The sequence below is a fragment of the Myxine glutinosa genome, chromosome 1, assembly GCF_964187855.1.
Source record: "Myxine glutinosa chromosome 1, kmMyxGlut1.1, whole genome shotgun sequence".
Lineage (NCBI taxonomy): Eukaryota > Metazoa > Chordata > Myxini > Myxiniformes > Myxinidae > Myxine > Myxine glutinosa.
In genome coordinates this window covers 385,981,242-386,007,702 of record NC_136261.1, presented here as the reverse complement: position 1 = coordinate 386,007,702, position 26,461 = coordinate 385,981,242, and the positions used below count along the sequence as shown (strand labels likewise).

Sequence of the window (26,461 nt, the reverse complement as noted above, 5' to 3'; positions counted from 1 at the left end):
TTGAAATTTGAATAGGATTTTCATATCGGCCAACTGAATTCAACCACCAAATATATTTGAGGTCAAAAGGATGCTGTCCTGAGTGCCATTCTACTTTGTTCTGTTTTGCCAAGTGTCGCTCTAGGAGTGATTTTTCATCTGTTTGTTACTTGCCGGAAAAAATTCCGGCAAGTATGTTGGTTGGTTACTTGCCGGAAAAGATTCCAGCAAGTATGTTGGTTGGTTGGTCTGTCTGTCTGTCTGTTTGTTTGTCTGTCTGTGCGCAGTACTACATCTACACCGTGGCACATATAATCGCCATACTTCACACACATATTTGTCTTGCCTTGGAATAGATTGTGCCCAATTTTTAACTCTCTTGGCCCAAGGCCTCCATTATGACGTCATAATTCGATAATTCGACAAGTACAAAACTTCATCCAAGCAAGATACAATTTATTGAGCGCCAAGTCGGCATAAACTAGTGGAGAAAAAAAAAGAATGATGACGTCATCGGTCAAGTGGTTCGGCCGCCATCTTGGAAAAAACAAAAAAATTGCACCTCTAAATCTCTGAAAGTGCTGAATGGAAAAAATTGGGACATGGCTCATTGTAAAGAACACTCTATGGGGAATAAAATATGTTAATGATGATGTCATAGGTGCCTCCATTATGATGTCATAATTTGAAAAGTACAAAACTTCATCCGATCAAGATGAAATTTTTTGAGCATAATCTCGGAATAAATAAGTTTAGAAAACAAACAATGATGATGTCATCGGTCACGTGATTCGGCCGCCATATTTGTCAAAAATGGCCGATAAAAAAGTACATTATGGCAAGTCCTCATTCTCTGACCGATTTTTCATTACTTGCCGGAAAGGATTCTGGCAAGTATGTTGTTCGGTTGGTTTGTCTGTTTGTCTGTTTGTGCACAACACTACGTCTGCATCGTTGCACATAGAATCGCCTAACTTTACACACATATTTGTCTTGCCCTGGAATAGACTGTGCCCAATTTTTATCTCTCTCGGCCCAAGGCCTCCATTATGACGTGATAATTTGATAATTCGACAAGTACAAACCTTCATCCGATCAAGATGCAATTTCTTGAGCGCAATGTCGACATAAACTGGTGGAGGAAATAAATAAATAATGATGACGTCATCGGTCGACTGGTTCAGCCGCCATCATGGAAAAACCGAAAAACTTTGCACCTCTTTATCTCTGAAAGTGCTGAATAGAAATTATTGAGACATGGCTCATTGCAAAGAACTCTCCATGGGGAATAAAATATGTTAATGATGATGTCATAGGTGCCTCTATTATGACGTCATAATTCGACAAGTACAAACTTCATCCGATCAAGATGAAATTTCTTCAGCGTAATCGAGGAATAAATTAGTTTAGAAAACAAATAATGATGACATCATCGGTCACGTGGATCGGCCGCCATATTTGTTTTAACACAAAAGCCTAAACAAGGGCAAATATTAAAAAGATAATTGGTTTTGGGTTGTCCTTTCCGCATATCTCGTGGGATTGTGCGTTGGAGAGACGACCGTGATGGCGGGGAGTGGTTGGAAAATCAAAAAAAAAAAGTACATCCCGGCAAGTCCTCTGTCTCTGACCGATTTTTCATCTGTTTGTCTGTCTGTTTGTTTGTGTGCAGTACTATGTCTACATCGTTGCACTAGAATCGCCATACTTTACACACATATTTGTCTTGCTCTGGAACAGACTGTGCCCAATTTTTTACGATCTGGGCCCAAAACCTCCATTATGACGTCATAATTCGATAATTCGACAAGTACAAAACTTCATCCAATCAAGATGCAATTTCTTGAGTGCCATGTCGGCATAAACTGGTGGAGAAAAAAAAAATAATGATGACGTCATCAGTCACATGGCTTGGCCGCCATCTTGGAAAAACCGAAAAACTTTGCACCTCTATATCTCCGAAAGTGCTGAATAGAATTTTTTTTGACATGGCTCATTGAAAAGAACTCTCCATGGGGAATAAAATATGTTAATGATGATGTCATATTTGCCTCCATTATGATGTCATAATTCGACAAGTACAAAACTTAATCCGATGAAGATGAAATTTCTTGAGCATAATCTCGGAATAAATTAGTTAAGAAAACAAATAATGATGACGTCATCGGACAAGGGGTTCGGCCGCCAAATTTGTCCAAAATGGCCGATAAAAAGTACATTCCGGCATGAGACCGATTTTTGATCTGTTTGTCTGTTTGTCACCGGCCTACAGGTCACAATTCGAAACCGATTGTCACGAAACTTCACCAGGTTGTATAGATTGTACCAATTGAGAAGGCTATTGATTTTGAGGTCAAAGGTCACCTGGAGGTCAAATTTCTAAAATCGCCATTTTAAATCCGATTTACTTGAAAATTGAATAGCATTTGTATATTGAGTCACTAAATTGGGAAATTAACATTTTTTGAGGTCAAATGGTCAAAGGTCAATTCAAGGTCAATTTTTAAAAATCATCAATTTTCATCTGAAAAACCGTCAATTTTCATCCGATTGACTTGGAAATTGAACAGCATTTGCACATTGTTTCACTAAATAGGAAAACCAACTAGTTTTGAGGTCAAAAGGTCAAAGGTCAACTCACGGTCAAACTTACAAAATCACCATTTTTCATCTGAAAAATCGTCACTTTTCATCCTGTTTTATGAGCTTTGATCAAGATCGTAAATTTTAATCTTCATGAAATAGACAATTTGCTGTATCAATGGAAAACCTTTTGGAGGGGGGGGGGGGGGGGATTTTTGCAAGTATCGTGCTCCGCATGACGTCTTCTTGTTTGTTACTTGCAAAATCGAAGATTTTTCAAGTATATTGATCGGTTGCGTTTGTGGTTTTGCCTGTCTGTCTGTCTGTCTGTCCATTTGTTTGTCACTGGCCAACAGGTCACAATTTTCAACCGATCTTCACGAAACTTTACCAAATGGTAAAGTTGGTCAAAAGCAAGAATGTCAACTTAGGCCAAAGGTCACCCACCAACTTTGCTAAATTTCTAAAATCCTCAATTTTCATCCGATTGACTTGAAATTTGAAGAGGTCTTGCATATCTGGTCAGTGAATTCAACCACCAAGTATTATTGAGGTCGACATCGGCCAAAAGGTCATCATAGGCCAAATTTCTAAAATCCTCCATTTTCATCCGATTGACTTGAAATTTGAAGAGGACTTGCACATCTGGTCACTGAATTCAACCAACAAGTATTTTTGAGGTCAACATAGGCCAAAAGGTCAACATAGGCCAAAATATCAACATAGGCCAAATTTCTAAAATCCTCAATTTTCATCCGATTGACTTGAAATTTGAATAGGATTTTAATTTCAGCTAACTGAATTGAACCACTAACTATTTTGCGATCAGCAGGCGAAAAGGTCAACATAGGCCAAAGGTCAACCACTTTTTCACATTTCTAAAATACTCAATTTTCATCCGATTGATTTGAAATTTGAATAGGATTTTCATATCGGCCAACTGAATTCAACCACCAAATATTTTTGAGGTCAAAAGGATGCTGTCCTGAGTGCCATTCTACTTTGTTCTGTTTTGCCAAGTGTCGCTCTAGGAGTGATTTTTCATCTGTTTGTTACTTGCCGGAAAAAATTCCGGCAAGTATGTTGGTTGGTTACTTGCCGGAAAAGATTCCAGCAAGTATGTTGGTTGGTTGGTCTGTCTGTTTGTCTGTCTGTCTGTCTGTGCGCAGTACTATGTCTACACCGTGGCACATATAATCGCCATACTTCACACACATATTTGTCTTGCCTTGGAATAGATTGTGCCCAATTTTTAACTCTCTTGGCCCAAGGCCTCCATTATGATGTCATAATTCGATAATTCGACAAGTACAAAACTTCATCCAAGCAAGATACAATTTCTTGAGCGCCAAGTCGGCATAAACTGGTGGAGAAAAAAAAAGAATGATGACGTCATCGGTCACATGGTTCGGCTGCCATCTTGGAAAAACCAAAAAATTTGCACCTCTATATCTCTGAAAGTGCTGAATGGAAAAAAAATTGGGACATGGCTCATTGTAAAGAACACTCTATGGGGAATAAAATATGTTAATGATGATGTCATAGGTGCCTCCATTATGACGTCATAATTTGACAAGTACAAAACTTCATCCGATCAAGATGAAATTTATTGAGCATAATCTCGGAATAAATTAGTTTAGAAAACAAACAATGATGATGTCATCGGTCACGTGATTCGGCCGCCATATTTGTCAAAAATGGCCGATAAAAAAGTACATTCCGGCATGAGACCGATTTTTGATCCGTTTGTCTGTTTGTCACCGGCCTACAGGTCACAATTCGAAACCGATCGTCACAAAACTTCACCAAGTTGCATAGGTCGTACCAATTGAGAAGACTACTGATTTTGAGGTCAAAGGTCAAAGGTCACCTGGAGGTCAAATTTCTAAAATCGCCATTTTAAATCCGATTTACTTGAAATTTGAAGAGGACTTGCATAACTGGTCACTGAATTCAACCACCAAGTATTTTTGAGGTCAACATAGGCCAAAAGGTCAACATAGGCCAAAAGATCAACAAAGGTCAAATTTCCGAAATCCTCAATTTTCATCCGATTGACTTGAAATTTGAAGAGGACTTGCATATGTGGTCACCGAATTCAACCACCAAGTATATTTGAGGTCAACATAGGCCAAAAGGTCAACATAGGCCACATTTCTAAAATCCTCAATTTTCATCCATTTGACTTGAACTTTGGAGAAGACTTACATATGTGGTCACTGAATTCAACCACCAAGTATTTTTGAGGTCAACATAGGCGAAAAGGTCAACATAGGCCAAAAGATCAACATAGGCCAAATTTTTAAAATCCTCAATTTTCATCCAATTGACTTGAAATTTGAAGATGACTTGCATATCTGGTCACTGAATTCAACCACAAATTATATTTTCGGTGAACATAGGCCAAAAGGTCAACATGGGCTGAATTTCTAAAATCACTAATTTTCATTTGATTGAGTTGAAATTCTAAGAGGATTTATATATATGGTCACTGAATTCAACCACCAAGTATATTTGAGGTCAAAATAAGCCAAAAGGTCAACAAAGGCCAAATTTGTAAAATCCTCAATTTTCATCCGATTGACTTGACATTTGAAGAGGACTTGCATATCTGGTCACTGAATTCAACCACCAAGTATATTTGAGGTCAACATAGGCCAAAAGGTCAACATAGGCCACATTTCTAAAATTTTCAATTTTCATCCAATTTACTTGAAATTTGAAGAGGACTTGCATATCTGGTCACTGAATTCAACCATAAATTATATTTTAAGTAAACATAGGCCAAAAGGTCAACATTGGCCGAATTCCTAAAATCACCAATTTTCATTTGATCGACTTGAAATTTTAAGAGGATTCACATATATGGTCACTGAATTCAACCACCAACTATATTCGAGGTCAACATAGGACAAAAGGTCAACATAGGCCAACTTTCTAAAATCCTCAATTTTCATCCGATTGACTTGAAAATTGAAAAGCATTTGCACATTGTCACTAAATAGGGAAACTAACTATTTTTTTGCATTTGCACATTGTCACTAAATAGGGAAACTAACTATTTTTGAGGTCAATAGGTCAAAGGTCAACTCAAGGTCAACCTTCCAAATTCATCATTTTTCATCTGAAAAATCGTCACTTTTCTTACTGTTGACCCGAGCTTTGATCAAGATTGTCAATTTTAATCTTGATGAAATGGACAATTTGCTGCATCAATGGAATTTTTTTTCTTGGGGGTTGGGGGCGGATTTTGCAAGTATCATGCTCTGCATGACGTCTTCTTGTTTGTTTGTTTGTCTATTTTTCACTGCCCTACAGGTCCGAATTCTAAACCGATCATAACGAAACTTCAATAATTTGTAGAGGTCGTCTCAATTGCGAGGCCTATTGATTCTGAGGTCAAAGTTCAAAGGTCATCTGGAGGTCGAATTTCTAAAATTGCCATTTTTAATCCGATTGACTTGAAAATTGAACACCATTTGTATATTGAGTCACTAAATTTAAAAACCAACGATTTTTGTCAAAAGGTCAAAGGTCAACTCGAGGTCAAACTTCAAAAAACATCAATTTTCATCTGAAAAACCATCAATTTTCATCCGATTTTTTTTTTTTTTGTGTGTACTGAATCGAGGCTTGTGAAAGAGCTGACATTTACTTCACAAACAAATCAACCAGACAAACAAAATATATAAAAAGAGGGAGCGGAAGACAAGAGAATGGGAAGCACACAAACACTTGAGAGCACACAACATTTAAGAGCAGGGAGATGTGTGGGAGATGTGTGGGAGGGAGAGGGCTTGGGGGGAGGAGGCGTGGGAAGGGTGGGGGGGGGGGTGTGGAGAAGTATAAAACACAAGGACACCAAGGACTTCCAGGACAGAAGTTGGTATTTCAAAAAGTGGAATTGGGGTGAAATTATCGGGGATAGAAAAGATCAAGGTTTTGGATGGGGGAAGATAAGAGATGGTGGTGAACAGCTGTTTTAAAGACCTGGAGGGTGGAGTGGGATTGAAGAGAGTGAGGGAGTTTGTTCCAGAGGCGAGAGAAAAGAGGAATGAAGGAGTGAAGGTGAGCAGAGAGTCTTGATTTTGGCAGTTTAACCATAAGAGGGTTGCAGGCAGATCTTGTGCGACCTGTAGGAATATTTGCGGGACAGAGCCCAGAGAGTGCTGGGGGGGCAAAGCCACAAAGGAGTCGGTAGAAGACGGAAAGACCACCAACCTGTCTGCGGTGAGTGAGTGAGAGGCCCTTGGAGTTAGCTTCATCGCGGGAGATTCCAATGATTCTGAATGCTTTGCTTTCAACAGCGTGAAGACGAGCTAGGTGTGAGGCAGGAGCACCAGCCCAGAGGGGAGAGCAGTATTCCATTGTTGACTTGAAAATTTAACAGCATTTGCACATTGAGTCACTAAATAGGAAAACCTACTCTTTTTGAGGTCAAAAGGTCAAAGGTCAACTCAAGGTCAAACTTCCAAAATCAATATTTTTCATCTGAAAAACCATCAATTTCCATCTGATTGACTTGAAAATTGAAGAACATTTGTATATTTAGTCACTGAATTGGGAAACCAACAAATTATTTCGGTCAAAAGGTCAATGGTCAACTCAAGGTCAAACTTCTAAAATAATCAATTTTCATCCAAAAATTAAACAGCATTTGTATATTGAGTCACTATATTGGGAAACAAACTATTTTTGAGGTCAAAAGTCAACTCAAGGTCAAACTTCCAAAATCATCAATTTATCATCTGAAAAATCGTCACTTTTCATGCTATTAACCCGAGCTTTGATCAAGATCGTCAATTTTTATATCGATGAAATTGACAAATAGATGGATCAATGGCATCCTCTTTTTGGGGGGTGAGGGGGGTGGATTTTGCAAGTATCGTGATGTGCATGACGTCTTAATGTTTGTCTGTTTGTTTGTTTGTTTGTGAACAAAATATCTCAAATAGTTGTGGACATATTCCGACGAAATTTGGCAGAGATGTAGCGTATGTCACAAGGACGAAATGATTAGATTTTGGTGAAGATCTGGATTCGGATCCGGCTACGAGAATTTTTTAAGTGATTCTTCACCATTGGGATATAGGGCCAAAAACGACACATAGCAGGATTTCTCAAAACGTTATGGATGGATTTGGACGAAACTTGGTGGACTGGTTGTGCGTGTGACAAAGAAGAATCGATTCGATTTTGGTGAAGATCTGTATATGGATTCGGATATGAGAATTATTTAATTTTTTAAGTGATTCTTCACCATTGAGTAATATGGCCAACCAGGCGGAGGTATGCTCTCTACTGAGTGCTGTTCTAGTATTCCTTATGTAATCAGTATAACAAAGGTAATTAGAAGTTATTATTATTTGAATTGAGGGACATATTATATACATAAGCTTAGGCTAAATATGTAGGTCAAAAGGACAGTATAATAATGAAATAATACAAAGGAGACACAGTGTCAGGAGGAGAAACAGAAGAATGTCACTAAACCTTGGACTAGGACGCAGAGTGCAATGCTTACAACACAGATGGTAAACAACCTTTGGCTGAGTGAAATATTTTGTATGAGGGAACTCGAGAATGAGACACTAACAATCAGGGGTAGTCCTGAATTCTGACAAGACTCCTCCTCTCTCTTTGACGTCTTGTCCTATCGTGACATTCTTACACGATTTCCTTTGATTCTTCATGGTGCAGGGTTGACGCAAACATCACCTCAAAAGAGATAAGGTGGCTAATGCCCTACATTCACCCACCCCACACCTGCAAATCCTCTAATCCCATTCTATTGTAGAAAACTCCTATACAAGACCGAACTCAAGGAGAATTAATCTAGACATTGATCCTGATGTGCTAACTGTTGTATGATTGTGCTGGTTCTCTTGTAATTGCTTTGGTTTCTGACAATGTCCCCGAGTAATTAAACACTTCATATTCAACCCCGTGAGGACTGATATTTTCCTCGACACCACCCACAGATCCAACTCAAAAACCTGACCAAACCCCATTAACAATATTAAAAACAGTACAATCCACAATTAGAACAACACTCGGTTGAGAGCATACCTCCTCCAGGCTGAATAGTTTGATATGTCATGCTATATATATATATATATATATATATATATATATATATATATATATATATGTAGAAGCTCAAAGGCCTTCAGACAAATAGAATTGGGCCACCATAAATATGCTCTGAGGGAAGAGGGACGGTTGTGCACTCATAAAACTGGTTTAACCCGCCAAGGTCTGGTCTGAAGTTCAGAAACCTCAGAGTATCGTTTTGAGTGTAGTATAGTTTCAGATTATTGTTCCAGACACAGATATTCTGCAACGAGGTGAATATTTTTTCCTAAAGTAATCTTCATTATTTCAGGAGTGCTCATCCTAAAAGGGGTGATTGGAAGTCTCCGAAGATGACTGCGCTGGTGTTTCACTTATGAATTACGCAGGCAGGTAAATGGTGAAGGTGAAGATTACTTTTTTGGGCAGGTAAATGGTGAAGAAACACAAGCTACGTCCCCCTTCTTTGGTGAAAGTAATAACACCCTGCTTTTGGGCAGGTAAATGGTGAAGAAACACAAGCTACGTCCCCCTTCTTTGGTGAAAGTAATAACACCTGTTACGTGCTCCTCCCCAAACCCCAGCCACGGTGTTCCTCCGAGCCCCGATAGGAGTCATGGCAGAAAGATGTGCTATTATGTGTGCTAATGACCTATGGTGAAACCACACCAATCAATTGTTACAAAAACCAAGTATTGTTTTAAAACCACACAATAATAACAAGTAACACACGTACAAGAAAACCTCACTTGCACAGTAAACACCATATAATTTCTATGATGGTACCACCAGTTTCCTGAATCAATAACTCACGGTATTGCCACTAGAGCAATCGGTAACATCCCCCAAAGTCACTGTGTCACGATACCAGGCCAAAGTCGATCCCCTTGGCTCTCGCGATCAGAAGAAAAGGTCGTACTGAGACCTGAACCCAGAACGGCTCACAGTCGACGCTGCAGAAGAGCCGCTTGGTGAGGTGTCGGGCCGACATCGGTCTGGTAAACGTTCACCCAAAAGGCGACTGGGAATTCACACCTTCGGTTCACCAGACAATGACGCTGACATGAATGATCAGCGGCTCCCAAGCGGAGAACCGCGAGTTCCCAAACGAAATCCACGACACACACGAGAACCAGGTGAATGGCTGGTGTGAGGTGAAATGGCTGTGCGAGGTGAAATGGCGGATGGGCAGGTAATGGAGGCATACCTGCTCTCCAGCGATGATTCACTTTCGGAACCAAAAGCAAAACCCGTCACACAGGTGTATTTGCCACAGTAATAACTACACTGTCACAGGAATCCCTTTCCCGGGGAAACCAATATTCGCTCGTGACCAATGTCCACCAGCATCCGCTCGACCTCTCGAAGCAGATAGGCCTTCCTTTCCCGATCTCACTCGATCCGCTCGCCCGCCTCCTCTTCTTCTTCCGTTTTCCCCGTCACCCATCTCGTTTTCCTTCTGAGACATTATTTTTTACCTTTGAAGACAGTTATCTCCATTTCACACTCAAACTTTAACAATAATAGTACATGAAACTAAAAATGCTTCAAGTGGATGACAACCACAAAGACGGAAGTGACAAATCCGTAACACACCCCAAACATAACCCTGAACTAACATACTCAACCACAGGAGGTCGTGACGTGAACTAACATCCCCAATCACAGAATGTCATGCCCCAAACACATCATCAAACTATCATTCCTAACCACAGGAGGCCGTGCCCAGGAAAATAGCCCTGAACTAACATCCCAAACCAAAGGAGGTCGTGCCACGAACACAACCTCAAACAAACATCCCACACCACAGGAGGTCATGCCCCAAACACAACCTCATACTAACATCCCCAATCACAGGATGTCATGCCCCAAACAAAACCGCAAACTATCATCCCCAACCACAGGAGGACGTGCCACAAACACAACCTCAAACTATCATCACAAACCACAGGAGGTCATGCCCCGAACATTGCCTTGAACTAACATCCCAAGCCACATGAGGTCGAGCCATGAACACAACCTCAAACTATCATCCCTAACCACAGGAGGTCGTGCCCCGAACATAGCCCTGAACTAACATCCCAAACCACAGGAGGTCGCGCCACGAACACAACCTCAAACTAACATCCCCAATCACAGGATGTCATGCCCCAAACACAACCTCAAACTATCATCCCCAACCACAGGAGGATATGCCACGAACACAACCTAAAACTATCATCCCTAACCACAGGAGGTCGTGCCCCAAACATAGCCCTGAACTAACATCCCAAACCACAGGAGGTCGTGCCCTGAACACAACCCCAAACTATCATCCCAAACCACAGGAGGTCGTGCCCCGGACATAGCCCTGAACTAACATCCGAAACCACAGGAGGTCGTGCCCCGAACACAACCTCAAACGATCATCCCAAACCACAGGAGGTCGTGCCCCGAACATAGCCCTGAACTATCATCACAAACCACAGGAGGTCGTGCCACGAACACAACCTCAAACTATCATTCCAAACCACAGGAGGTCGTGCCCCCAACATAGCCCTGAACTAACATCCCAAACCACAGGAGGTCATGCCACGAACACAACCTCAAACTAACATCCCAAACCACAAGAGGTCATGCCCCGAACATAGCCCTGAACTAACATCCCCAATCACAAGAGGTTGTGCGCCGAACAAAACTCTGAACTAACATACTCAACCACAGGAAGTCGTGACCCGAACTAACATCCCCAATCACAGGAGGTCGTGCTCCAAACAAAGCTCTGAACTAACATACTCAACCACAGGAAGTCGTGACCGGAACTAACGTCCCAATCACAGGAGGTCGTGCCCCAAACATTGGTTAATCGCCCAGGGAGCACTTGACCAACACAACTACGACCTGTACAATGGTTACTTGCACAGGAAGCACGTGACCAACACAACTACCAGATGTACATTGGTTACCCGCCTGGGGAGCACGTGACCAACACAACTACCAGCTGTACATTGGTTACCCACCCAGGGAGCATGTGACCAACACAACTACCAGCTGTACATTGGTTAAACGCCCAGGGAGCACGTGACCAACACAACTACCAGCTGTACATTGGTTAAACGCCCAGGGAGCATGTGACCAACACAACTACCAGATGTACATTGGTTACTCGCCTGGGGAGCACGTGACCAACACAACTACCAGCTGTACATTGGTTACCCGCCCCGGGAGCATGTGACCAACACAACTACCAGCTGTACATTGGCTAAACGCCCAGGGAGCACCTGACCAACACAACTACCAGCTGTACATTGGTTACTCCCCATGGAGCACGTGACCAACACAACTACCAGCTGTACATTGGTTACCCACCCAGGGAGCATGTGACCAACACAACTACCAGCTGTACATTGGTTAAACGCCCAGGGAGCACGTGACCAACACAACTACCAGCTGTACATTGGTTAAACGCCCAGGGAGCATGTGACCAACACAACTACCAGATGTACATTGGTTACTCGCCTGGGGAGCACGTGACCAACACAACTACCAGCTGTACATTGGTTACCCGCCCCGGGAGCATGTGACCAACACAACTACCAGCTGTACATTGGCTAAACGCCCAGGGAGCACCTGACCAACACAACTACCAGCTGTACATTGGTTACTCCCCATGGAGCACGTGACCAACACAACTACCAGCTGTACATTGGTTACTCGCCCAGGGAGCACATGAACAACACAACTACCAACTGTACATTGGTTACTCACACAGGGAGCACATGACCAACACAACTACCAGTTGTACATTGGTTACTCCCCATGGAGCACGTGACCAACACAACTACCAGCTGTACATTGGTTACTCCCCATGGAGCGCATGACCAACACAACTACCAGCTGAACATTGGTTACTCGCACAGGGAGCACGTGACCAACACAACTACCAGCTGTACATTGGTTACTCCCGATGGAGCACGTGACCAACACAACTACCAGCTGTACATTGGTTACTCCCCATTGAGCACGTGGCCAACACAACCACCAGCTGTACATTGGTCACTCGCCCAGGGAGCACGTGACCAACACAACTGTCTACCAGCTGTACATTGGTTACCCACCCTCACCCCACCAGCTGATCCACTTTGTAATAGTTTAACACGTGAAGGTTATGAGATTGTAATGTAGTTCTGAATAAGTATATTGTGAGACTGTGGAAAGTTCAGGATTATCCGGAAATCATCTTTTGTGGAATACAATTTCATTCCTTTCTCTGTCCATGTTCACATTGTGATGTTATCATGAATGAACTACAACGGCACTCAGTAGAGAACATACCTCCGCCTGGTTGGCCATATTTCCCAATGGTGAAGTATTACTTTAAAAATTCTCGTAGCCAGATCCGAATCACCAAATTCTAATCATTTCGTCCTTGTCACATGCACTACCTCTCTGCCAAATTTCGTCCGAATCCGTCGACAACATTTGGAGATATTTTGTTCACAAACGGACAGACTAATGGACAGACAGACAGGGGTGAAAACATAACCTCCATCCATCTTTGGTGGCGGAGGTAATAACTGGAATCTCATAACAACTGATATCTTCACATTATACATTTATTACTTGGCAATTTTTTTACGGCGTAGCCCATCAGGCAGAGCCGTCTAGAACAGTGTTTGTCCGTCTGCATGTATGTATGTATGTATGTATATTTGTATGTTTGTATGTATGTATGTCCCCTCAAAGGTATACAAATCAGAGCTGAGAATTTGGTCATATGACAGGGTGATGTGATTACGTCTGATGTCATTACGGCGGTACGGCGGCCGACTCTCCATGCACCGGCATTTTGATTTATATGCCGTTAATGCCGAACATATTATCGAACCTGTCATATATCACAATCGCCACGCTCTACCTGTTTTTCATTCAGTGTGAAACACAAACAAACCGATTGTTAAAATGACTATCAAATATCGAAAGCATCGGCGTTACGTCTCTTCCAACGATATGGTATGTATAGGCCTTAGGCTCCATGCCTCACCTTCCGCTTCAGACAAATTAAACCAAGGTTTCTTAATACAGTGGTATTGTTTCAGTAGTATCGTTTTCGGAGTAATAATAATAATATTATAGTAAATATAAACATAAACTTTAATCCCAATGTCTTGAATAGAAAGTTGATGGATTGAAGCGGTGCAAAAGCAGAAGTAAGGAATTCACCTCGTTTTCTTTTTAAATAATATAATTTTCGTAATAATAACATAACGTTATTATGATAGTGAATCTAATCGTAACACTAATTCCTTTGTAGTGACTGCAACGTTACTGGAGGTTAAATATATATCTTATATAATATATATATATTAAAGCAGCGGTAGTTTTGTGTCCGGCCGTCATGCTACGTCATTACGTATATGATGTCATTACGGCGTAAACACCCGCTCACTTCGAGAGCGGCAGGAAAGGTCATTCCTCTTTGGCGTATATAGATTACAGTCTCTCTGTGATAGGGTCTCAAGAACATTTGGTGTGCGTTCATTTACCAAGTTTCTTGTGGAGAGATCACCAAGTGGTTTAAGCATTCGATCAAGCACTCCATTCAAAACCCTTAAGGAATGGCTGGCTTAGCAAGCGCCAGCTAACAGTTTGGTAAATGAGCACACCTCCAACCTCTTGTAGGGTATATAGAATACAGTAGATCTTCGCTCAGATCTGTAAGTAAAACTTACCTCATGGATGTCTGGATTCCTCCAAATTTCTTTGTTTAATGTTATGAACAGCATTTGCGACTGTTTAAAAAGCTTCTTTTTTTTTTCTTTTTTTTTTTGTATACAAGATCGAGGCTCGTGAAAGAGCGAACATTAATCACACAGAAAGACAAACAGACACATAAAACAAATAACATCGGGAGCGGTAGACAAGATGGGGAGAGAGGGGGAAGGAGACAAACACAACATTTGAGAGCAGGGACCGAGAGACATGGAGACATCGAGAGATCTGTGGGAGGGAGAGGGCTTTGGGGGGAGGCATGGGAAGGGGGGGGGGTGGGAGAGGTATAAAACATATGGACACTGCCAGGACTTCCAGGAAAGAAGTTGGAATTTCAAACAAGGTGGATCTGGGGTGAATTAGTGGGGGTAGAAAAGATCAAGGTTTTGGATGGGGGAAGATAAGAGATGGTGGTGAACAGCTGTTTTAAAGACCTGGAGGGAGGAGTGGGATTGAAGGGAGTGTGGGAGTTTGTTCCAGAGGTGGGAGAAAAGAGGAATGAAAGAGTGAAGGTGAGCAGAGAGCCGAGATTTCGGCAGTTTAACCATCAGAGGGTTGCTGGCAGATCTTGTGCGACCTGTAGGAATATTTGGGGGACAGAGCACAGAGAGAGAGCTGGGGGAGAAAGGCCGGAGAGGAGTCGGTAGAAGACAGAAAGACCACCTACCTGCCTGCGGTGAATGAGTGAAAGGCCCTCAGAGATAGCTTCATCGCGGGAGATTCCAATGATTCTGAAAGCTTTGGATTCAACAGCGTGAAGCCGAGCCAGGTGTGAGGCAGGAGCACCAGCCCATAGGGGAGAACAGTATTCCATTGAGCTGTGGATGAAAGCCTTGTATGTGGTGAGGAGCTCAGGTGTGCCTAGGAAGGACTTCGCACGACGGAGGATGCCCAGTCGGCGACTGGCTTTGGAGGCCAGCTTGGAAATGTGGTTTTCCCAAGAAATATCATGGCAGAAAGTGAGACCCAAAAGCTTGAGCGACAGAACTTCTTGGAGAGGATTGTTGAGAAAGTAGATTGGAGGGTTGTCCAGTCGATCTTTTCGGGGAGACATAGTAAGAGTGTGAGATTTGTCAGGATTGAAAGACATGTTCCACTTGTTTGACCAGTCTGTTATTTTGTCCAGGTCTTCAGAGAGTGAGGAGGCTGCAGACTGCCGATCTGAGGGAAGAGGAATGGAGCGGCAGAGAGTGGAGTCATCAGCAAAGAGATAGAGAGGATTTTCCAGAGAGTCGGAGAGATCATTGATAAAGACCAGAAAAAGCACAGGGCCCAGCACACTGCTTTGGGGAACTCCAGCCTGAACAGGAAGGGGAGATGAGAGAAATCCATTCAGGGCCACACGTTTACTACGACCAGAGAGGAAGTCCGCAAGCCATGCATGGAGATTTCCATGGATACCATAGGAGGAGAGTTTGGTGAGCAGAGCTGGGTGCCAAACCGTATCGAAGGCACGTGATATGTCAAGGGAGACAGCTCTGATTTCCTGTTTGGCATTGAGGACCTCCATCCATTGTTGAGACAGCAGAAGCAGCATGTCCAGAGTAGAGTGACCTGGTCTGAAACCAAATTGATGATCAGAGATCAAGCCATTGGAGAAGAGGAAAGATTTCATATCTGAAGCAATGATGGATTCCATGACTTTGCTGATAATTGGGAGCAGGCTGATTGGTCTGTAGTTGCAAGGATCTGTTTTTGCACCTTTTTTGTGTAAAGCGGTAATGTTTGCTGATTTCCAGGATGCTGGCAGATGACCTTAAGCAAAAGATAGGGTGAAAAGAACAGAGAGAGGGTGAGATAGAGCGGCAGAGCAGGATTTTAGGACCCGTGGGCTGATGCCATCTGGTCCAGTTGCAGAATCAGAGTCGAGGTTTGACAAAAACTCCTCCACCTTGTCAGGAGAGAAGGACACAGAGTCCAGGAGCAGTTGGGTTCGACTGGGAAAGGTGGGAACAGAGAGAGATGGGTTTGGGACTAAGGATTTTGAGGCAAACACAGAGTTGAGGCATTCGGCTTTGTCACGTGCGATGTCAAATGTGTGGCCATTTGAGGTAAGGGAGGGGATGGAGGGGGAACAAACACCAGAAACGGATTTGACCAGACGCCACCAGGATTTGGAGGAAGGAGACAGGTTTGAGAGTTAATTCTTGAGTGAGGAGAGATAGTGCTTCCTGGCACTCCTGAGGGTAAACACACACTTGTTCCGAGCTTGGTGGAAGGAACTGAGATTGCCTTCAGTTGGATTAGCCTTCCAAGAGGCAAAGGCAAGTTGTTAAATCATGTGTGTTTGTGGTTTATAATATTTTGCAAGCCCGGATACGCCACTGTTAGACTTTTGGTCATGTTTTTTTTTGACCAGCATGTTGATCACTCTGGTTTGTGTGTTTGTCGGTCCGCTCACTTATATTTGCCAGCAGGTCACAATTTTAAACCGATCTTCATGAAACTTCACCAAATGGTAGAGTTTGTGGTCCGACAAAATCTTATATATTTTTTAGGTGAAAAGTTCAACCACTTTTTTCAAATCTTACTATAATTCACCAAATGTCCGTCTGTCTGTTTGAAGGTACAGTAAAAACTGCTGAACCGATCGCAAAGATATTTTGGGTGGGTAATCCTGGGACCCCTGGGAGTAAAATAGGCTATTTAGTTTTCCCAATTTCAGCTTTGGTCTCCAGCATTCTCAGATTTGGACTCCCGCATAACATTCGCGTTCGCATAACGTTCATTGTGACGATGTTCTCATTGTGACGATCTTACCATAATTCACCAAATGTCCGTCTGTCTTTCTGTTCAAAGGTACCGTAAAAACTGCTGAACTGATCGCAAAGATATTTTGGGTGGGTAATCGTGGGATCTCCAGGAGTAAAATAGGCTATTTAGTTTTCCCAATTTCAGCTTTGGCCTCCAGCATTCTCCGGTTTGGTCTCCCACATAACATTCACGTTTGCATAACGTTCATTGTGACGATGTTCTCATTGTGACGATGTTGTGACGATGTATGTGTTCATGGTAGTGTTTACGTGACGGTGTGAACGTAATTTCGTAATGTTTTTCGTTTCGTAATCCTTTAATGAACGCTTAATGAACGTTTAATGCCCTTCGATGTCCGGGGCCGCACGTGCGCTACACTGGACGGGCCAGCGTCAGGCTCGGGTAAACCGCTGAGCCCCATCCGTGATGGGGACTGGGGCTTGAGACAGTGTCCCACGAACGAGGAATTCCCAGTAAGCGTGAGTCATCAGCTCGAGTTGATTAAGTCCCTGCCCTTTGTACACACCGCCCGTCACTACTACCGATCGGACGGTTTGATGAGATCCTCGGATCAGCCCCTGCAGGGGCCGTTCCCGGCTAGTGCAAGTGCACCGAAAAGATGAGCGAACTTAACTGTCTAGAGGAAGTAAAAGTCGTAACAAGGTTTCCGTCGGTGAACCTGCAGAAGGATCATTATCGGGACAACATGAGAGCGAGCGAGACGTACATGGTACGTGATCGTCCATGTACTGTTTAGCCATGTACTGTTTAGATTTTGATGATTTGCGTGTGATATGATTCAACGGATGTTTATATGAATCATTTAAAATAAAAAGCCTTCAATTTCTGATATTTTACCTTTTCATTTGGGCTTCCCAATTTAAGCCACGCCCGTAGGGCGGGTACTGTTGCTCGTCTTACTATAATTCACCAAATGTCCATCTGTCTGTCCGTTCCCAGGTACTGCAAAAACGGCTGAACCGATCGCAACGATATTTTGAGTGGGTATTCCTGGGACCCCCTGGAGTAAAATAGGCTATATTGTTTTTCCAATTTCAGCTTCTATATAATAGAGCAAACGTATATGGTTATGGATGAGACCAAAACGTCTTCTTCTTCTTCAAATATAATTATTAACAACGTTGACGATTATGGCAATGAGCTGGTTTGATAATATCCCAATACAACCGTCATTTAAAACAGTATTTTGTTAAAGTATCAATTGATGATTGGAATTGAGTGAATACAATTACGATTTTGAATGAGTAATTGTATTCACTCAACCATACGGAACTTCACAGGATTATCCGTTCGTTCAGGATTTAAATATTTGTTTATGTCACGAATGTTGTTAAAAGTTTATTTTATATATTAATGCTATTTAATTTGTGATTGGAGTTATGTTGTTTGGAATGAAAAAAAGAGATGTCAAGTTCAAGTGAATGACGAAATGCAGTGACGGTATTACATTCTAAACGTGAATTCACGGATCGCCATATGCAGATTCGCCATTGACTGGGTATGGCACAAACATACACGTTTGTTTGCGAACGGGTACGTTTTTCATGGAAGTCCTTCACAAACTTGCTGTCCATGTCTGACGTGCGACTGAAGGTGCTACAGGAATGTGGAATTTATTGTTTTCATGCTTTAGCATTCGCCGTTTCTGCATTGTTTGTTTACTTCTGGCCTCCCACCCGTGCGTAGCACGGTTACCTCACTAGTCTCTAAAATCCTCAATTTTCATCCGATTGACTTGAAATCTGAATGGGATTTTCATATCAGCTAACTGAATGCAACCACCAACGATTTTTTGAGATCAGCATCGGCCAAAAGGTCAACATAGGCCAAATTTCTAAAATTATCAATTTTCATCCTATTAACTCAAAATTTGAAGATGATTTGCATATCAGATCATTGAATTCAACCACCAACTATCTTTGGGGTGAAAAGGATGCTCTACTGACTGCTATTCTACTTTGATCTCTTTTGCCAAGTGTGGCTCTCGGAGCGATTTTTCATTTGTTGGTTCTTCTTCTTCATCAACAACAATAACAATAACAACAACAACAACAATAACAATAACAATAACAACAACAACAAACTACAATGAACCAGGAACTCTTTATAGTCAGGGCCCTTAGGGATATTTTGGGGCCGTTTGGTTCAAATTCTTCCAAAAGCACCAAATTTGGCCCAGATGTTGCCCATGCCATACTCTTTCGATTTTTGACGGGCGCCAAGACGGGCACCCCCCCCCCCCCGGGGGCCCCATATTGGCGAAATACTAAATGGCCGCCACCCGGATTAGAGGAAAATCAGTTAAATAACCAAAAGGGTTGGAATCATGTACGATACCACTTTTCAGGGGGTTTCGAGGTCGAGGAATCCAATTATTATGTTATTTTGATGATTCGAGGTCAAGGTCAACCCTCAAGGTCATCTTAAAGGTCATTTTTGAGTCAAACATGTCAGTTTTTGAGTTTTTTGTCAGGATTTACACGAGGTTCACCATTTTATGTTTCTGGGTTGGGTAATCGAACTCTGACCTTATTTTTGACAATTAGAGGAAATATTTACATGTCTATTTCCTAATTTTCAGGCATATGCAGTTCATCAGTCTAATTACAAAGGTACGGATTTTGATGTTTTATGAACTGTATGCCATATCCTTGTGTTTAATTTTTGTGCGATCATGATCCGGGTTCATGTATACATGATTGTATACATGTCATAAATATGACGTCATAGGTCATGTGACCTGGCGGCCATATTGGATTTTATGAAAACCTTTAAAATGGATCCCTGCCTTCATTTTTCGATCGATTCATTTTGAACTTTGACCACTTATAGTACGCCATGTGATTGGATGCATATCCTAATTATGACGTCATAGGTCAGGTGACATGGCGGGATGGACCGGTATGGTCCCCGGATCATACCGCCCTTGGCGCCCGTCAAAAATCGAAAGAGTATGGCATGGGTAACATCTGCGCCAAATTTGATGCTTTTGGAAGAATTTGAACCAAAATATCCCTAAGGGCCCTGACTATTAGTTGGTTCCCATTCCTCCCTGAAACGGATGTCATCCTGTCGAACCACACGAGTCTTCCCGATCGCACTCTCTTCACTCTAAACACTCCTTTATTACGGTACCACAGTGAAACAAACACGATCAATGTACAACATTTCTCATTCATTTAATAACCTGATCGTGATAATAATTCCTTAACCCGAGTACGAGTACGCACACGTTACCTCTCCTGCTGATGAAGTTAAAGACACTGTGTAAACACTTCCGCAAAATGAGATTGTGATAGTGCGGACCTTACTCCCGTGACGTCATGGAAAACGCGATGACGCAGTCTCGCAGAACGAGGGCGCGATCTCCTGCGTATTGGAGTCTCTCAGCACGTCACGTGGTTATTTTAATACCATCATCTAGATTCTCAACAAGTTTTTCACCTTAAGTTTATTTACTTGTGAAAGAATAACCGAATGAGGGTCCATCCCGTGGGGGTTTAAACCCTTTCATGTGATAACGTTTCTTTTAAACCCGTTATCTCTGATTACCCCGTTTAATAAACAAACTCGTTCTCATCTCATTAGCATTTCTCAAAACAAACATCATTCTCGAATCCCGAATCCCAATCCACGCATTTCTCCGATCGATGTTCGAGTTCAGAAAGTTCAATTGGAGCCTGAACTGAACTCATTCGGGAGAAAGATCTTCAAAATGTGTAGATTAAACCCTGGACGGCCGGGTTCGAATTCCGACCCAGGTATAAACTGCCGTCCAGGTGTTTCGTTTCGCAGGCAGGTGATTCATCAATGTGTTCATCTTTGTCCCTCGGATGGACGTAAAGCCGGGCGTCCTGTGTGCTAGCATTAGTTGGTTAACGCCAATGACCCCACGGTGTTCTTCGCCAAGAGTAGGCAAGCGATCGCCGGCATCCTAATCAAATTACACATTCCTGATGAAACCCACGTGGCACTGCATAAGTTGCACAGTAGTAATGATGCAAACATACATCACGTATACATACGAATAAATGATTGGAAGGTTTATACATCACGTGTACACACGAATGAATGATTGGATGGTTTATACATCACGTGTACACACGAATGAATGATGGATGGTTTATACATCACATGTACATACGAATGAATAAATGCATGGTATATACATCACGTGTACACACGAATGAATGATTGGATGGTTTATACATCACGTGTACACAAGAATGAATGATTGGATGGGTTATACATCACGTGTACACACGAATGAATGATTGGATGGTTTATACATCACATGTACACACGAATGAATAAATGGATGGTTTATACATCACGTGTACACACGAATGAATAAATGGATGGATTATACATCACATGTACAGACGAATGAATAAATGGATGGTTTATACATCACATGTACACACGAATGAATAAATGGATGGTTTATACATCACATGTACACACGAATGAATAAATGGATGGTTTTTACATCACGTGTACACACGAATGAATAAATGGATGGTTTATACACCACGTGTACACACGAATGAATAAATGGATGGTTTATACATCACATGTACACACGAATGAATAAATGGATGGTTTATACATCACGTGTACACACGAATGAATGATTGGATCGTCATAGTTTTATAAATAGTTAAAGTTGAAACCTGGTTTGAAAGATTTGTACACATATCATCTTCTTCATCAAGAAATATCGATCGGGTCCATTTTACCCCCAAACCCGCTGATCGTTTCTTGGGACATTGTTGGAGACGTTCATTCGGGATCAGATGTTGATGAGATGATGTTAATCAAATGATGTTGATCAGATAATGTTGATCAAATGTCGATCAGATGCTGATGAGATCATGTTGAACAGATTTTGATCAAATACTGATGAGATCATGTTGAACAGATTTTGATCAAATGCTGATGAGGTGATGTTGAACAGATTTTGGTCAGATGCAGATGAGATGATTTTGAACAGATTTTGATCAGATGTTGATCAGATGTTGATCAAGTGTTGATCAGATTATGTTGATCAGATGTTGATGAGATGATGTAGAACATATTTTGATCAGATGTTGATCAGGTGTTGATCAGATGTTGTTCAGATGTTGATCGGATGTTCTCCAGATATTGATTGGATGTTGATCAGATGTTGTTCAGATATTGATTTGATGTTTATCTGATGTTCAGATGTTGATCAGATGTTGATCGGATGTTGTTCAAATGTTGATCAAATGTTGATCGGATGTTCAGATGTTGATCAGATGTTGTTCAGATGTTCAGATATTGATCAGATGTTGATCTGATGTTGTTCAGATGTTGACCTGATGTTGTTCAGATGTTGATCTGATGTTGTTCAGATGTTGATCTGATGTTGATCAGATGTTGATCAGATGTTGTTCAGATATTGATCTGATGTTGATCTGATGTTGTTCAGATGTTGATCGGATGTTGTTCAGATGTTGATCAGATGTTGATCGGATGTTCAGATATTGATGAGATGTTGATCTGATGTTGATCTAATGTTCAGATGTTGATCGAAAGGTTGTTCAGATGTTGATCTGATGTTGATATGATGTTGATGTGATGTTCAGATGTTGATCGGATGTTGTTCAGATGTTGTTCTGATATTGATCTGATGTTAATCTGATGTTCAGATGTTAATCGGATGTTGTTCAGATGTTGATCAGATGTTGTTCAGATGTTCAAATATTGATCTTATGTTGATCTGATGTTGATCTGATGTTGATCTGATGTTGATCTGATGTTGATCAGATGTTGTTCAGATGTTGTTCAGATATTGTTCAGATGTTGATCTGATGTTCAGATGTTGATCGGATGTTGTTCAGATATTGATCAGATGTTGAGCAGATGTTGTTCAGATATTGATCTGATGTTGTTCAGATGTTGTTCCGATGTTGATCGGATGTTGTTCAGATGTTTATCGGATGTTGATCGGATGTTGATCGGATGTTCAGATGTTAATCGGATGTTGTTCAGATGTTGATCAGATGTTGTTCAGATGTTCAAATATTGATCTGATGTTGATCTGATGTTGATCTGATGTTGATCAGATGTTGTTCAGATGTTGTTCAGATGTTGTTCTGATATTGATCTGATGTTAATCTGATGTTCAGATGTTAATCGGATGTTGTTCAGATGTTGATCAGATGTTGTTCAGATGTTCAAATATTGATCTGATGTTGATCTGATGTTGATCTGATGTTGATCTGATGTTGATCTGATGTTGATCAGATGTTGTTCAGATGTTGTTCAGATATTGTTCAGATGTTGATCTGATGTTCAGATGTTGATCGGATGTTGTTCAGATATTGATCAGATGTTGAGCAGATGTTGTTCAGATATTGATCTGATGTTGTTCAGATGTTGATCTGATGTTGATCTGATGTTGATCTGATGTTGATCGGATGTTGTACAGATGTTGATCAGATGTTGATCGGATGTTGTTCAGATATTGATTGGATGGTTGTTCAGATGTTGATCTGATGTTGATATGTTGTTGATGTGATGTTCAGATATTGATTGGATGTTGTTCAGATTTTGTTCAGATATTGATCTGATGTTGATCTGATGGTCAGATGATAATGGATGTTATTCAGATATTGATGAGATGTTGATCTGATGTTGATCTGATGTTGATCTGATGTTGATCTGATGTTGAACTAATGCTCAGATGTTGATCGGATGTTGTTCAGATGTTTATCTGATGTTGATCTGATGTTGATATTGTTACCTGCTCCTCCCCAAACCCCGGTCATGGTGTACCTCCGAGCCCCGACAGGCGTCACGGCAGAAAGATGTCTTATTCTGTGTGTCAAAGATCAATGGTGAAACCACACCAATTGTGACCAACAAACTAGTATTGTATTAAGGTCACACAAGAATAACACCACAAAAACAATAGTAAACAATTGTACAACCAATATATTGTTGCGGAGATGAGGACTGTATTTTTTTGATTGTGTTGTATTGTGGTAAATTGGTGTGAATTATTATTATTGTTGTTATTGTTATTCTGTGCCTCCTGCCTCCGGAGCTGTGTAAAGATCAAAAGGGCGTTCCATAATTAGTCCACAAGCATACACGTCAGCCAATCATAGAATATCCATGTTCGATAGTTATATCTTATTCTGTGTTTTAGGGTAAGGCTGTGTCTCCCATTAATAGAAATACTCCATTGCACCAAGTGAAAGAGATAGATTCCTTTCATTCCCATTCCCAAAACCTCCATTCCCCCTTTTCGTCGTTGGCAATTACCTCCCCTCCAATAACCGCCATTGACCACGAGGCAGGGTCGGAGAAGAAAGGCGTGTCTCCACCTCGTCATAGAGGGGAGGAGTGAGCCAGCCCCACTCGACCAACCATGAGCCAGGGGTTTGGCTAGAGAGGGCGGAGGAAGAGCGATCGGGGAGGTTCACAAAGGTTGAGGGGCGGGGCCTATATAACCCACAGCGCGACGCTCCCCCAGGCAGTCGAGCTTTGAAGAAGAAAGAGAGGCGATGAGAGGAGGGAATGAGCAGGCGTGACCGCAGCTAAAATCCGCAGCGCGACGCTCCCAAAAGAGAAGCTGAGACGAGCTTTGAGAGAGGAACTTTGACCGGCAGACGAAAGGGAGCCCAAGCCGTTGAGACGAGAGGAGGTCCAAGAGAGATGCGCTTTTACAGAGGAGAGCAGAAGACAGAAAGGCCTTGAGTTGGACTAAGCAAGAGAGGAAGTTGTTGGACTGGGTGGGACTAAGGAAGGAGAGAGAACCCGTCACACCAATCCCCCAAGCTCCGCGTTGGCTCCACCAAGCGTTCACCTCCACCAAGCTCCGCGTTGGCTCCACCAAGCGTTCACCTCCACCAAGCTCCGCGTTGGCTCCACCAAGCGTTCACCTCCACCAAGCTCCGCGTTGGCTCCACCAAGCGTTCACCTCCAGCCATCCACATCCTGCCATTCCTGCAATTCCCCGCGTGAGTCAGTGTCTTTTGTTTGTTCTGTCCTGGGTTAATTAAGACTGTAGGTAAGCTAGTATTTTCCCTGTGTCACCTGCGTCTTATGTGCTTGTAAATAAACGTGACTGCTTTCTTTTTGCTTGTGTGTAAATAGTCAATAAATTTAGTAGTATTTCCAAACCTTTTTGTCTTCTTTTTCTTCTTCACATCCGTGTCGCCTTTGTCTTTTCCCTATTGACTAGCTGTGGTGCGATCCGGCCAAAGTCCTGGGTGAATCGGGTGAGTCAGGGATCCTGTTAGGTCGTGGCAATACCAAACCGCTCGGTAACTAACATCTTAAACCGCGATCAGTAACAATATCATTCCTATGATGGTACCATCAGTTTCATACAATATAACTCACTGTGCTCCAATTGAGTGAAAATAACATTCCCAATGTCTTTGTCCCGGCTTCAAGCCAAAGTCGATCCATGCTCCAGTGATCGTCAGAACGATGTCGTATCGAGACCAGAATCCCGTTTGGTTGACAGTCACACTGCCAAAGATGCACAAAGATGCCCTAAAAATGCGACTGGGATATCACACCTTCGGGTATGGACATTCAAAGGCTCCCAATCGGCGAACCGCAAATTCCCACTCAAAATCCACGTTACACATGCAAACCATGTTAACGTCTGGATACAGTTAAATGTTTGAAGCGAGGTGAAAAACCTGGAGCGATGCGAAATCGGGCGCGAGGTAAAAATGGCCAATGGGCCCGTTCTCGAGGCGTAATGGCACTCCAATGATTCTCTTCAGAATCAACCGCAAAACCTGTCACACAGGTTTATCTGTCACAGCGATAACAACTCTGTCGCAGGAATCCCTTTCCCAGGAAACCCAAAGTTCACTCGTGACCCCCGTTCGCCAGCGTTTGCTCCAGACCTCAAAGCAGCTCGGCTTTCTTGTCCGACCTCTCTTGCTCCGCCTCTTTTTCCTCTTCTTTTTCGTCCAGTTCCGATCCGGTTTCCGATTTCTTTTAAAACACTAACTTTTTCAACCTGTTGAAAACAGTTATTTCCATTCCACTTAAACGATAACAAGAATAGTACATTAAACCAAAAATGTTTACAGTGGATGAAAACCACTACAACGGAAGTGACGAATCTGTAACACTTCCCCCCCTCAAGAAAGAAAGTTTGAACATAGTGAAAACTTTCTTTTCCTGCAAAAACCCATTTAACAAACAAAAGTAAAACTCACACCCAAATGATCAATTCACATGAGCAACAAAAATTAATATTCCCCAATAAAGCAACAAAACTTCCAAACAACCTACAGGAATTTGC

The 26,461-nt window shown here is 42.1% G+C and overlaps 1 protein-coding gene across 2 annotated transcripts in view; it reads right to left on the bottom strand.

Moving 5' to 3' along the window:
- LOC144889562 (zinc-binding protein A33-like) overlaps window positions 1-20,448 on the bottom strand; it is a 97,249-nt gene extending 76,801 nt beyond the window's left edge. Inside the window, exon 1 of one of the 2 annotated variants that reach the window (XM_078770266.1) lies at window positions 20,398-20,448. The gene's annotated coding sequence lies outside the window, so the exon portion shown is untranslated. Of the gene's footprint in view, window positions 1-20,390 lie in introns of both variants that reach the window. The other variant, XM_078770267.1, reaches the window with a different exon arrangement.
- Between the last annotated feature and the right edge of the window lie 6,013 nt (window positions 20,449-26,461).